The 13,768-nt window shown below is 43.3% G+C and overlaps 4 non-coding genes across 4 annotated transcripts; 3 read left to right on the top strand and 1 right to left on the bottom strand.

The window, feature by feature from the left end:
* Positions 1 to 225: 225 nt before the first annotated feature.
* Positions 226 to 297, top strand: TRNAW-CCA (transfer RNA tryptophan (anticodon CCA)). Its single transcript has one exon. It is a non-coding gene; the product is annotated as a tRNA-Trp (tRNA).
* A 720-nt stretch (positions 298 to 1,017) lies between these two features.
* On the top strand, positions 1,018 to 1,089 carry TRNAW-CCA (transfer RNA tryptophan (anticodon CCA)). The gene has a single exon. It is a non-coding gene; the product is annotated as a tRNA-Trp (tRNA).
* Positions 1,090 to 7,286: 6,197 nt separating this feature from the next.
* On the top strand, positions 7,287 to 7,358 carry TRNAW-CCA (transfer RNA tryptophan (anticodon CCA)). The gene has a single exon. It is a non-coding gene; the product is annotated as a tRNA-Trp (tRNA).
* A 2,922-nt stretch (positions 7,359 to 10,280) lies between these two features.
* On the bottom strand, positions 10,281 to 10,352 carry TRNAW-CCA (transfer RNA tryptophan (anticodon CCA)). Its single transcript has one exon. It is a non-coding gene; the product is annotated as a tRNA-Trp (tRNA).
* Positions 10,353 to 13,768: the final 3,416 nt, after the last annotated feature.

Below are 13,768 nucleotides of genomic sequence, written 5' to 3'. Positions count from 1 at the left end.
TCAGAATTCTAATTCTGTTACTTAATGTGACTCTAGTATGCATTATCGGTAAGAGGGTGCGTCTTGAAGGGGTGTGTGTGTCTTGAAGGGGGTGTGTCTTTGAGGGGGTGTGTCTTTGAGGAGGCCCCGTTTAAAAGTTTGCTATGGGGCCCAATCAGTTCTAGTTACACCCCTGAGGTCTGGTCTTATATATCTTGCAAAGCCTGTGCCGTACATTCAACATCAGACCTTGTGGAGCAATGGTAGCGCGTCTGACTCCATATCAGAAGGTTGCGTGTTCAAATCACGTCGAGGTCAACTTTTATTTCTGTAACGTGCTGTGATCATGGACAGGCCGGTTGTCAGACCTCCACTGATCTGATATTGATGACAAAATCCTAAGAATTAGGTTATCACCATTTTATGCCCAGAGACCTCTTTAATTCATCATCTATGTCCCCTCTACACTCAGGGAGTACTCAGAGGCTCATCGGTGCCGGAAGCCTCCTGCACATGGTGCTGAATGATACAAGAGGCCGCCAGCAGCTACGTGCAAGGATTATTTATCTATCTATCTATATTATTTCTCTATCATTGTTTATCTAGTATTTAGTGACATGTGACTTTTTTGTTTTTATGATATTCCCCAATTTTATTAAACACTTGTGATACATTTCAACAGTTTTTTCTCCTGTTGACAGATTTTTATTTCATTTTTTAAAACTAGGCACATTTTACTTTCACAGATGTTTTCTGAAAATAGTTTGTATTGCAAAAAAAGGTTGCAAAATTGTTCCAGTAGGCGGGTGAGGTGGGGTGGTGTCATAAAATATAGAGTAATAGTTAAAAAATTGTTGCAAAGCACAAGTACTTTAAAATGATCCCTTCACCCAATAAAATGACCTTATAAAGCTAGATAATAGATCACCCCAACTCCCAATGACCGGTTGTTTTGCTGCCAGCTACTCTTGTCTGTGACTTTACGTTGCTCTGATTAGTACAACCATTTTGTACTTAAATAGCAAACATTGAACATCAGACCTTGTGGCGCAACGGTAGCGCGTCTGACTCCAGATCAGAAGGTTGCGTGTTCAAATCACGTCGGGGTCATTTTTTATTTCTGCTGTGATCGTGGACAGGCCGTTTGTCAGACCTCCACTGATCTGATATTGATGATGAAATCCTAAGAATTAGGTTATCACCATTTTATGCCCAGAGACTTCTTTAATTCATCATCTATGTCCCCTCCACACTTTGGGAGTATTCAGAGGCTCATTGGTGCTGGAAGCCTCCCGCACATGGTGCTGAATGATACAAGAGGCCACCAGCAGTTACACGCAAGGCCGGATGGGGAACGATGTGCTGGGGGTGAGTATTACGTAGTTTTTTCTCACTTCTTTCCCGGCCCTCTACAAAGGCACAATTTTGCTGGATTCGCACCAAGCTTTTAACAAAGATTTAAGGCCAAATCAACTAAGTCCCGTAGATCTTTGCGAAATCCACTTCTTTGTCACTTCCTGCGGCAACCAGACAAGGACATCAACCGACACTCCCCGAACCCGCATTGTAGACCACAAACCTTCGCGAGCCCGCTGACTCCCCACAAATGCTTCTCCCACTTCCAGGAGCCTTCATGTACCACTGATTCAAAGAAACAGTAGACTATAACCCTCACGGTCCGGTGAAGCCTTTATTGGTCACTCTGTTGCCCTTAGCAACCTGCGCTGCCCGCATTCTCCACCATAATATAACAGTGACATAGACAGACACAGTTCATGTAATGGAAACGTGGGGCTTTATTTTCAGCCGAAATGTAGCAAACAGTACAGAAGCCAAGAAGAACAAAGATTTGCCCAGCTAGGCGCTAACACCTCATACGTCTGACCTACCCTACAAGGGATGCGGGCGAGCTTGGTTCTTCAGCAACTCAGTGTTTAGCACATTTAACCTCTGTGCATTTCCTTCTCAGGATTACGCCATATCAGTCCTGAGGCTGTAACACTCGGAAGCTTTTTCTTCAGCCTTTTCTGTGCCTGTACTGAGGCGACCTATCTCGGCTGAGCTGGCTAAGCCTCCATGACTACCTGTACTGAAGCGGGAGTGGGAGTGACGAGTCCCACCACTAATTCCTCCTCATCACTCCAATAAAAATCGGTCTGGAACTACCAAACAAAAATAAAACGGCTCAGCACCTAAGCTGCTGCACCAACCATTGCTTTCCGGCTTTTAATATCTTGCCCAGCTTAATTTTCTGGGAGAGATATACACTCCATCCAGTATCCTCCCTGTCAGCCGCCTACAATATATATATATATATATATGTATATATATATATATATATATTCTTATCACTGGAGAACTTTGAAATCATTGACCACTGACTGATTAGAAAATGTTAATAATTATCCAAGTAAACTTCTAAAGAATGCACAGAGATTCCTACAGTCCCCTGAACATACTGGTCATCTGGAAGGATGGAGGTGGTTTATGGTTGGATCGGGGCTGGTGCCCCTTTATTCATCTATCCGGCTTACAATGTAGTCTTCTAGTAAGATGCGTCTTGAAGGGGGTGTTTCTTGAAGGGGGTGTGTCTTCGAGGGGGTGTGTCTTTGAGGGGGCCCAGTTTAAAAGTTTGCTATGGGGCCCAATCAGTTCTAGTTACGCCCCTGACGTCTGGTCTTATATATCTTGCAAAACCTGTGCCGTGCCTGCCAGTACTTTAAAATGATCCCTTTGCCCAATAAAATGACCTTATAAAGCCCTAGAAAATAGATGACCCCAACTCTCATTGACCGGTGGCTTTGCTGCCAGCTGCTCTTGTCTGTGACTTTACTGTACCCTGTTTAGTACAACCATTTTATACATATCATGCCTTCAATATCAGAACTCGTGGCCCAACAGTAGCGCGTCTGACTCCAGATCAGGGGGTTGCGCATTCAAATCATGTCAGGGTCATTTGTTATTTCTGCTGTGATTGTGGACAGGCCGGTTGTCAGACTGATCTCATATTGATGAAGAAATCCTTAGATTTAGGTTATCACCATTTTACGCCCAGAGACCTCTTTAATTCAACATCTATGTCCACTCTCTGGGAGTATTTAGAGGCTAATTGGTGCTGGAAGCCTCCCGCACATGGTGCTGAATGATACAAGAGGCCACCAGCAGCTACACGCAAGGCCGGATGGGGAACGATGTGCTGGGGGGGTGAGTATTACGTTTTTTCTCACTTCTTTCCTGGCCCTCTACAAAGGCACAATTTTGCTGGATTCGCTCCAAGCTTTTAACAAAGATTTAAGGCCAAATCAACTAAGTCCCATAGATCTTTACGAAATCCACTATGTCACTTCCTGCGGCAACCAGAGAAGGACATCAACCGGCACTCCCGAACCAGCATTGTAGACCACAAACCTTCGCGAGCCCGCTGACCTCCCACAAATGCTTCTCCCGCTTCCAGGAGACTTTTTGTACCACTGATTCAAAGAAACAGCAGACTATAACCCTCACGGTCCAGTGAAGCCTTTATTGGTCACTCTGTTGCCCTTAGCAACCTGCGCTGCCCGCATTCTCCACCATAATACAACAGTGACATAGCCAGACACAGTTCATGTAAAGGAAATGTTGGGCTTTATTTTCAGCCGAAATGTAGCAAACAGTACAGAAGCCAAAAAGAACAAAGATTTGCCCAGCTAGGCGCTAACACCTCATACCTCTGACCTACCCTACAAGGGATGCAGGCGAGGTTGGTTGTTCAGCAACTCAGTGTTTAGCACATTTAACCTCTGCGCATTTCCTTCTCAGGATTACGCCATATCAATCCTGAGGCTGTGACACTCGGAAGCTTTTTCTTCAGCCTTTTCTGTGCCTGTACTGAGGCGACCTATCTCGGCTAAGCTGGCTAAGCCTCCACGACTACCTGTACTGAAGCAGGAGTGGGAGTGACGAGTCCCACCACTAACTCCTCCTCATCACTCCAATAAAAATCGGTCTGGAACTACCAAAAATAAAACGGCTCAGCACCTAAGCTGCTGCACCAACCATTGCTTTCCGGCTTTTAAAATCTTGCCCAGCTTAATTTTCTGGGAGAGATATACACTCCATCCAGTATCCTCCCTGTCAGCCGCCTACCATATATATATATATATATATATATATATATTTTCTTATCACTGGAGAACTTTGAAATCATTGACCACTGACTGATTAGAAAATGTTAATAATTATCCAAGTAAACTTCTAAAGAATGCACAGAGATTCCTACGGTCCCCTGAACATACTGGTCATCTGGAAGGATGGAGGTGGTTTATTGTTGGATTGGGGCTGATGCCCCTTTATTCATCTATCCGGCTTACAATGTAGGCTTCTAGTAAGATGCGTCTTGAAGGGGGGGTGTCTTGAAGGGTGTGTGTCTTTGAGGGGGTGTGTCTTTGAGGGGGCCCAGTTTAAAAGTTTGCTATGGGGCCCAATCAGTTCTAGTTACGCCCCTGATGTCTGGTCTTATATATCTTGCAAAACCTGTGCCGTGCCTGCCAGTACTTTAAAATGATCCCTTTGCCCAATAAAATGACCTTATAAAGCCCTAGAAAATAGATGACCCCAACTCTCATTGACTGGTGGCTTTGCTGCCAGCTGCTCTTGTCTGTGACTTTACTGTACCCTGTTTAGTACAACCATTTTATACATATTGGACCATCAATGTCAGACCTTGTGGCACAACGGTAGCACGTCTGACTCCAGATTAGAAGGTTGTGTGTTCAAATCACGTCGGGGTCATTTGTTATTACTGCTGTTATCGTGGACAGGCCAGTTGTCAGACCTCCACTCATCTGATATTGGTGAAGAAATCACCATTTTATGCCCAGAGACCTCTTTAGTTCATCATCTATGTCCCCTCCACTCTCTGGGAGTATTCAGAGGCTAATTGGTGCTGGAAGCCTCCCGCACATGGTGCTGAATGATACAAGAGGCCGCCAGCAGCTATACGTAAGGCCTGATGGGGAACGATGTGCTGGGGGGTGAGAATTACGTATTTTTTTCTCACTTCTGTCCCGGCCATCTACAAAGGCACAATTTTGCTGGATTCGCACCAAGCTTTTAACAAAGATTTAACGCCAAATCAACTAAGTCCCATAGATCTTTACGAAATCCACTATGTCACTTCCTGCGGCAACCGGAGAAGGACATCAACCAGCACTCCCCGAACCCGCATTGTAGACCACAAACCTTCGCGAGCCCGCTGACTCCCCACAAATGCTTCTCCCGCTTCCAGGAGACTTCTTGTACCACTGATTCAAAGAAACAGCAGACTATAACCCTCACGGTCCGGTGAAGCCTTTATTGGTCACTCTGTTGCCCTTAGCAACCTGCGCTGCCCGCATTCTCCACCATATTATAACAGTGACATAGCCAGACACAGTTCATGTAAAGGAAATGTGGGGCTTTATTTTCAGCCGAAATGTAGCAAACAGTACAGAAGCCAAGAAGAAAAAAGGTTTGCCCAGCTAGGTGCTAACACCGCATACCTCTGACCTACGCTACAAGGGATGCGGGCGAGCTTGGTTCTTCAGCAACTCAGTGTTTAGCACATTTAACCTCTGCGCATTTCCTTCTCAGAATTACGCCATATCAGTCCTGAGGCTGTGACACTCGGAAGCTTTTTCTTCAGCCTTTTCTGTGCCTGTACTGAGGCGACCTATCTCGGCTGAGCTGGCTAAGCCTCCACGACTACCTGTACTGATGCGGGAGTGGGAGTGACGAGTCCCACCACTAACTCCTCCTCATCACTCCAATAAAAATTGGTCTGGAACTGCCAAAAATAAAACGGCTCAGCACCTAAGCTGCTGCACCAACCATTGCTTTCTGGCTTTTAATATCTTGCCCAGCTTAATTTTCTGAGAGAGATATACACTCCATCCAGTATCCTCCCTGTCAGCCGCCTACTATATATATATATATATATTCTTATCATTGGAGAACTTTGAAATCATTGACCACTGACTGATTAGAAAATGTTAATAATTATCCAAGTAAACTTCTAAAGAATGCACAGAGATTCCTACAGTCCCCTGAACATACTGGTCATCTGGAAGGATGGGGGTGGTTTATCGTTGGATCGGGGCTGGTGCCCCTTTATTCATCTGTCCGGCTTACAATGTAGTCTTCTAGTAAGATGCGTCTTGAAGGGGGGGTGTTTTGAAGGGTGTGTGTCTTTGAGGGGGTGTGTCTTTCAGGGAGCCCCGTTTAAAAGTTTGCTATGGGGCCCAATCAGTTCTAGATACGCCCCTGAGGTCTGGTCTTATATATCTTGCAAAACCTGTGCTGTGCCTGCCAGTACTTTAAAATGATCCCTTTGCCCAATAAAATGACCTTATAAAGCTCTAGATAATAGATCACCTCAACTCTCATTGACCGGTGGCTTTGCTGCCAGCTGGTCTTGTCTGTGACTTTACTGTACCCTGTTTAGTACAACCATTTTATACTTACATATCAGACCTTCAACATCACACCTTAGAGTGCAACGGTAGTGCGTCTGACTCCAAATCAGAAGGTTGCATGTTCAAGTCACATCGAGGTCAACTTATTTTTGTAATGTCCTGCCACTGCTGTGATCGCAGACAGGCCCGTTGTCAGACCTCCACTGATCTGATATTGATGACGAAATCCTAAGAATTAGGTTATCACCATTTTATGCCCAGAGACCTCTTTAATTCATCATCTATGTCCCCTCCACACTCAGGGAGTACTCAGAGGCTCATCGGTGCCGGAAGCCTCCCTCACATGGTGCTGAATGATACAAGAGGCCGCCAGCAGCTACGTGCAAGGATTATTTATCTATCTATCTATATTATTTCTCTATCATTGTTTATCTAGTATTTAGTGACATGTGACTTTTTTGTTTTTATGATATTCCCCAATTTTATTAAACACTTGTGATACATTTCAACAGTTTTTTCTCCTGTTGACAGATTTTTATTTCGTTTTTTAAAACTAGGCACATTTTACTTTCACAGATGTTTTCTGAAAATAGTTTGTATTGCAAAAAAAGGTTGCAAAATTGTTCCAGTAGGCGGGTGGGGGGGTGAGGTGGGGTGGTGTCATAAAATATAGAGTAATAGTTAAAAAATTGTTGCAAAGCACAAGTACTTTAAAATGATCCCTTCACCCAATAAAATGACCTTATAAAGCTAGATAATAGATCACCCCAACTCCCAATGACCGGTGGTTTTGCTGCCAGCTGCTCTTGTCTGTGACTTTACGTTACTCTGATTAGTACAACCATTTTGTACTTAAATAGCAAACATTTAACATCAGACCTTGTGGCGCAACAGTAGCGCGTCTGACTCCAGATCAGAAGGTTGCGTGTTAAAATCACGTCGGGGTCATTTTTTATTTCTGCTGTGATCGTGGACAGGCCGTTTGTCAGACCTCCACTGATCTGATATTGATGATGATGAAATCCTAAGAATTAGGTTATCACCATTTTATGCCCAGAGACCTCTTTAATTCATCATCTTTGTCCCCTCCACACTCTGGGAGTATTCAGAGGCTCATTGGTGCTGGAAGCCTCCCGCACATGGTGCTGAATGATACAAGAGGCCACCAGCAGCTACACGCAAGGCCGGATGGGGAACGATGTGCTGGGGGGGTGAGTATTACGTATTTTTTTTCTCACTTCTTTCCTGGCCCTCTACAAAGGCACAATTTTGCTGGATTCGCTCCAAGCTTTTAACAAAGATTTAAGGCCAAATCAACTAAGTCCCATAGATCTTTACGAAATCCACTATGTCACTTCCTGCGGCAACCAGAGAAGGACATCAACCGGCACTCCCCGAACCAGCATTGTAGACCACAAACCTTCGCGAGCCCGCTGACTCCCCACAAATGCTTCTCCCGCTTCCAGGAGACTTTTTGTACCACTGATTCAAAGAAACAGCAGACTATAACCCTCACAGTCCAGTGAAGCCTTTATTGGTCACTCTGTTGCCCTTAGCAACCTGCGCTGCCCGCATTCTCCACCATAATATAACAGTGACATAGCCAGACACAGTTCATGTAATGGAAACGTGGGGCTTTATTTTCAGCCGAAATGTTGCAAACAGTACAGAAGCCAAGAAGAACAAAGGTTTGCCCAGCTAGGTGCTAACACCTCATACCTCTGACCTACCCTACAAGGGATGCAGGCGAGCTTGGTTCTTCAGCAACTCAGTGTTTAGCACATTTAACCTCTGTGCATTTCCTTTTCAGGATTACGCCATATCAGTCCTGAGGCTGTGACACTCGGAAGCTTTTTCTTCTGCCTTTTCTGTGCCTGTACTGAGGCGACCTATCTCGGCTGAGCTGGCTAAGCCTCCATGACTACCTGTACTGAAGCGGGAGTGGGAGTGACGAGTCCCACCACTAACTCCTCCTCATCACTCCAATAAAAATCGGTCTGGAACTACCAAACAAAAATAAAACGGCTCAGCATCTAAGCTGCTGCACCAACCATTGCTTTCCGGCTTTTAATATCTTGCCCAGCTTAATTTTCTGGGAGAGATATACACTCCATCCAGTATCCTCCCTGTCAGCCGCCTACTATATATATATATATATATATATATATATATATATACTGTATATATATATATATATATATTCTTATCACTGGAGAACTTTGAAATCATTGACCACTGACTGATTAGAAAATGTTAATAATTATCCAAGTAAAGTTCTAAAGAATGTACAGAGATTCCTACAGTCCCCTGAACATACTGGTCGTCTGGAAGGATGGAGGTGGTTTATGGTTGGATCGGGGCTGGTGCCCCTTTATTCATCTATCCGGCTTACAATGTAGTCTTCTAGTAAGATGTGTGATTACGTGACCCTCAGCCATAGTGTGTGGACCTCTGGTTTGATCCATGTTGTTCTTTGTGTCTTCTTAGAATTGCTCCCTATCTACTCATGATGAAGGTATTTCCTCTTTAGGGGGATTTTTCGCTGTAATCGGCTGTTTCTATGGAAGCCTAAACCAATTTGATGGACTTTACCAGGCCTATGAGATGAGTTTGAAGAAGCTTGATGAGGAATTAAAGCAGCGTGAATATCTAAGCAGCTGCCAGGGTGAAGAAAGAGATAGGATTTAAAAGTCTTTAAAGCCAAAAATGAGAGAATCACAAAGGACCCCACAGATAAAATGGATTAAGAGGATAAGCTGAGTTTAATTCCCCCATCGATGGGTCAAAGAGAAGAACAATGAATTTTACAAGTGTCCGACCTTTCGCTTCTGCCCCTCCGTCCAAATGCAAACATTTTACTAGCAGCTAAATCCTATTATTTCCGGATCCAAAAATAATCTGTCTATCTATTATCTACCTACCTATCCATTACTGATCTATATATCTATCCATCTATTATATATTATCTACCTATCTACCTATCATCTATCATCTATTATCTATCTATCTATATATCAATCTATTACTGATCTATCTATCATCTATTTATAAATCTATTATCTATCTATCTATCTATCTATCTATCTATCTCTATCAATCTATCATCTATTTATAGATCTATCTATTGATTATCTATCTATTATCTCTCTATCTATTATCTATCATCTATCTATTATCCTATTATCTATCTGTCTACGTATCTATGTAGAAAAATATTGAGCAGAGAGCAGCACCTGAACAATAGCAGTAGTTGGGTCCAGGCCTGCACAGGTAAATACCACTCCTTATATTAGAAAAAAAAAAAAAAAGCTATTTTAATAGCCAATTTGTGCGTGATGTTTCCGCTATGTGTGAGCCTTTCTCAAGCCTGAAAAAGGCTCTCACACAGAGGCGAAATGTTGCGCACAAATGGGCTATTAAAATAGCTTTTTTTTTTGCACTAAACTGATGGTGTGCTGCTTCTTTGATTTTTTCTATCTCTCTTGCTATTATCTATCTATTATCTATCAGCTATATATATATATATATATATAGCTAGATAATAGATAGATAGACGATAGATACAGTAGATAATAGATTATAGAAAGATAGTTAGATAAATAGATAGATAACTATAAAGATGATAGATAACAGATAAATACATAGATGATAGATAACAGATAGATAGATATATAATAGATTACTGTACTTGTTTTTATGTATACCCCTCCTCACATATAAGACACCATGGAATAAATGGGGCTACAATAACAGATAAAACATGTCTTATAATTATCTACCCAGAGTGCCAATATCTCAGACCATCCACCCATCCTCCAGTATTTGTTCAGTATTTTGACTTTGGCAAATATCAGGCACAAGAAAAACAAATGACCCCGACGTGATTTGAACATGCAACCTTCTGATCTGGAGTCAGACGCGCTACCATTGCGCCACGAGGTCACACGGGGGCTGGATGCTGTCTCTGTTCATCACATTATCAATCATCATAGGACAGAAAATGTCTTCTATATAATTTTTAGAGGGGAAATGGGGAAAAATGTCCAAAACCCCCATGAAAGACATAATTTTTTTTTTTGTCACTTGAAGCACAGCCTTCAGTGATCTGATTTGCTTCTCCAACACATCTCACAGATGATTGATTGAATTGAGATCTGGAGAATTCAGAAACAATATTTTTTTCTCATGTTCCTCCAACTATTATGTTGCTTTGGAAGGCCACTGCCAGTAGTGAATTCCTCTACCATGGTGGGGGGACTTTGCCTTTACAATGTTGGGTAGGTGGTACCTGCCACATGCACTTGATGCCAGGACACAAGGTTTCCAGCAGAACATTGCCCCATCACATTGCCCCAACTCCAGTCCTCAAGAGCCACCAACGGTTCATGTTTTCAGGATTTCCTTAGTATGGCCCAAGTTATATTTGCAGTAACCAGTGCAGGCAATAATTCCATCACCTGGAGCATACTAATGAAATTCTGAAAACGTGAACCATTGGTGGCTCTTGAGGACAGGAGTTGGGGAACACTGCCTTAGTGCATCCTGGCGTCATCTCTTCCCAGGTTACTGATCAACACGATGGGTTCCTCCTGCGTCCGTCCACTTGATGGAAAACAGGATTCATCAGATAAGGCTGCCTTCTTCCATTGCTCAATGGGCCACTTCTGATGGTCACGTATCATTGTAGATGCTTTCAGCAGAGGACTGGTGTTATCTCTGACCCAATGATGTGGATCCTGGAAGCCTTTGGTCCGGATGAATAGTTATGCGGCATGTACAGGTGATGTTGAGGCAGCAGGGAGATCCTGGTGGACCCACAATAGCTGTGGTTGCAAAATGGCAACACAAGGATCAAACTGGAATCCAGTGATCCAAGGAAGCAAAAAAGACTATAACGTTTTTGACAAAGTTAGAGGTAGGTGGAAGGTCCTTAAAGATGATTTCAGGGAATTAGGCTGTAAGCTTAAAGCAAGGACCTCTAAGGTGGTATTTTCGGAAATACTTCCTGTACCACGTGCCATGCCAGAGAGGCAATGGGAGATTAGGGAGGTAATAAGTGGCTCAAGAATTGGTGTAGGAAGGAGGGGTTTGGGTTCCTGCAGAACTGGGCCGACTTCTCAGTTGGCTACAGGTTCTACGCTAGGGACGGGCTGCACCTCAATGGGGAGGGTGCAGCTGTGCTGGGGGAGAAAATGGCTAGAAGGTTGGAGGAGTGTTTAAACTAGGGACGGGGGGAGGGTATTCCTTTTATAGGAGGGGAAGACAGTGCAGATAGAGACCTGGGCACAAATAATGACATGGGGGGTGGGGTTAGAACAGTTAATAATTTAAGAAAGAATAGAGGTACAGAGAGATACATAAAGTGCATGTATACTAATGCCAGAAGTCTCGCCAACAAGATGGAGGAATCGGAGTTAATGTTGTTGGAGCATAATTATGACATGGTGGGGATATCTGAGACATGGCTGGATGAGAGACATGACCGGGGGTTAATTTACAGGGCTATAGTCTGTTCAGAAATGACCATACTAATAAGCGAGGGGGAGGCGTGTGTTTATATGTAAAATCATCCTTAAAACCCATCCTGCGTGATAATATATATGAATCTGATGAAAATGTAGAGTCCCTGTGGGTAGAGATAAGGGGAGAGGGGAAAAATAATAAATTACTGATAGGGGTTTGTTATAAGTCTCCAAAAATAATGGAAGCAACAGAGAATATCCTCATAAAGCAAATAGATGAAGCGGCGACTCAAGGAGAAGTCATTATTATGGGGGACTTCAACTACCCTGAAATACATTGGGGAACCGAAACCTGCAGTTCCATCAAAGGTGATAGGTGTCTGACAACTATGAGAGACAATTACTTATCACAACTGGTTCAGGACCCAACAAGAGGGGGGGCACTGCTAGACCTAATATTAACCAACAGGCCAGACTGCATATCAAATGTAAGGGTTGGGGGTCACTTGGGTAACAGTGATCACAAATTAATAAGTTTTCATGTGTCCTTTAATAAGATGTGTAGTAGAGGGGTTACAAGGACACTAAACTTCAGGAAGGCAAATTTCCAACGGATGAGAGATGATCTTGGTGCAATTAACTGGGACGATATCCTGAGACATAAAAATACACAAAGAAAATGGGAGACGTTTATTATCATCCTGAATAGGAACTGTGCACAATATATACCGTATGGGAATAAACATGCGAGAAATAGGAGGAAACCACTAGGGCTAAATAGAGCTGTAAGGGGCGCAATAAGAGATAAAAAGAAAGCATTTAAGGCCCTTTTACATTTAGCGATGCACCAGCGATCCAACCAGCGATCCCACCCGGTCAGGATCGCTGGTGCATCGCTAAATGATCGCTAGTGAGCTTTCATACAGAAAGATCTCACAGCGATGCAGCAGCGACGCAGCGCACGATACTTACCTTTCACACGCAGCGATCCTGGCGTCCTCCCGCCCGCCTCCACGCGTCGCTGGACGTCACAGCAGGAAGTCTCAGCAGGAAGCGCCCGACGAGAAATGGAGCCGGACATTCTCGCGCGATCAGCGATGGACAGCGGGGGAGCCGGTCGCTGGTAAGTATCACACATAGCGATATCACTAGCAATATCGCTATAACGTCACAAAACCAGTGACGTTTTAGCGATATTGCTAGCGATATCGCTTAGTGTAAAACCCCCTTTAGAGAATTAAAGCAAGTAGGTAGTGATGAGGCATTAACTAAATACAGAAGATTAAATAAATTCTGTAAAAAGCAAATCAAAACAGCAAAGATTGAGACAGAGAGACTCATTGCCAGAGAAAGTAAAAATAATCCCAAAATATTCTCTCACTACATAAATAGTAAGAAACTAAAAAATGATAGTGTTGGCCCCCTTAAAAATAGTCTGGGTGAAATGGTGGATGAGGATGAGGAAAAGCCAATATGCTAAATGACTTTTTTCCAACAGTATTTACACAAGAAAATCCCATGACGGATAACATGATCAGGGATAAAAATTATCCATTAAATGTCACCTGCTTAACCCAGCAGGAAGTACGCCGGCATCTAAAAATCACTAAAATTGACAAATCTCTGGGCCCGGATGGGATAAACCCCGAGTACTGCAGGAAATAAGCACAGTCATAGATAGACCATTATTTTTAATCTTTAAAGATTCCATAATAACAGGGTCTGTACCACAGGACTGGCGTATAGCAAATGTGGTCCAATATTCAAAAAGGGGACAAAAACTGAACTCGGAAATTATAGGCCAGTAAGTTTAACCTCAACTGTGGGTAAAATCCTGGAGGGTTTTCTAAGAGATACTATACTGGAGTATCTGGAGAAGAATAACCTCATGACCCA

This window comes from Dendrobates tinctorius, unplaced genomic scaffold (genome assembly GCF_039654945.1).
Source record: "Dendrobates tinctorius isolate UK_male_01 unplaced genomic scaffold, ASM3965494v1 ptg000151l, whole genome shotgun sequence".
In the NCBI taxonomy this organism is placed as follows: domain Eukaryota; kingdom Metazoa; phylum Chordata; class Amphibia; order Anura; family Dendrobatidae; genus Dendrobates; species Dendrobates tinctorius.
The sequence above is the reverse complement of the archived record's forward strand: the minus strand, read 5'-3'. Positions and strand labels throughout refer to the sequence as shown.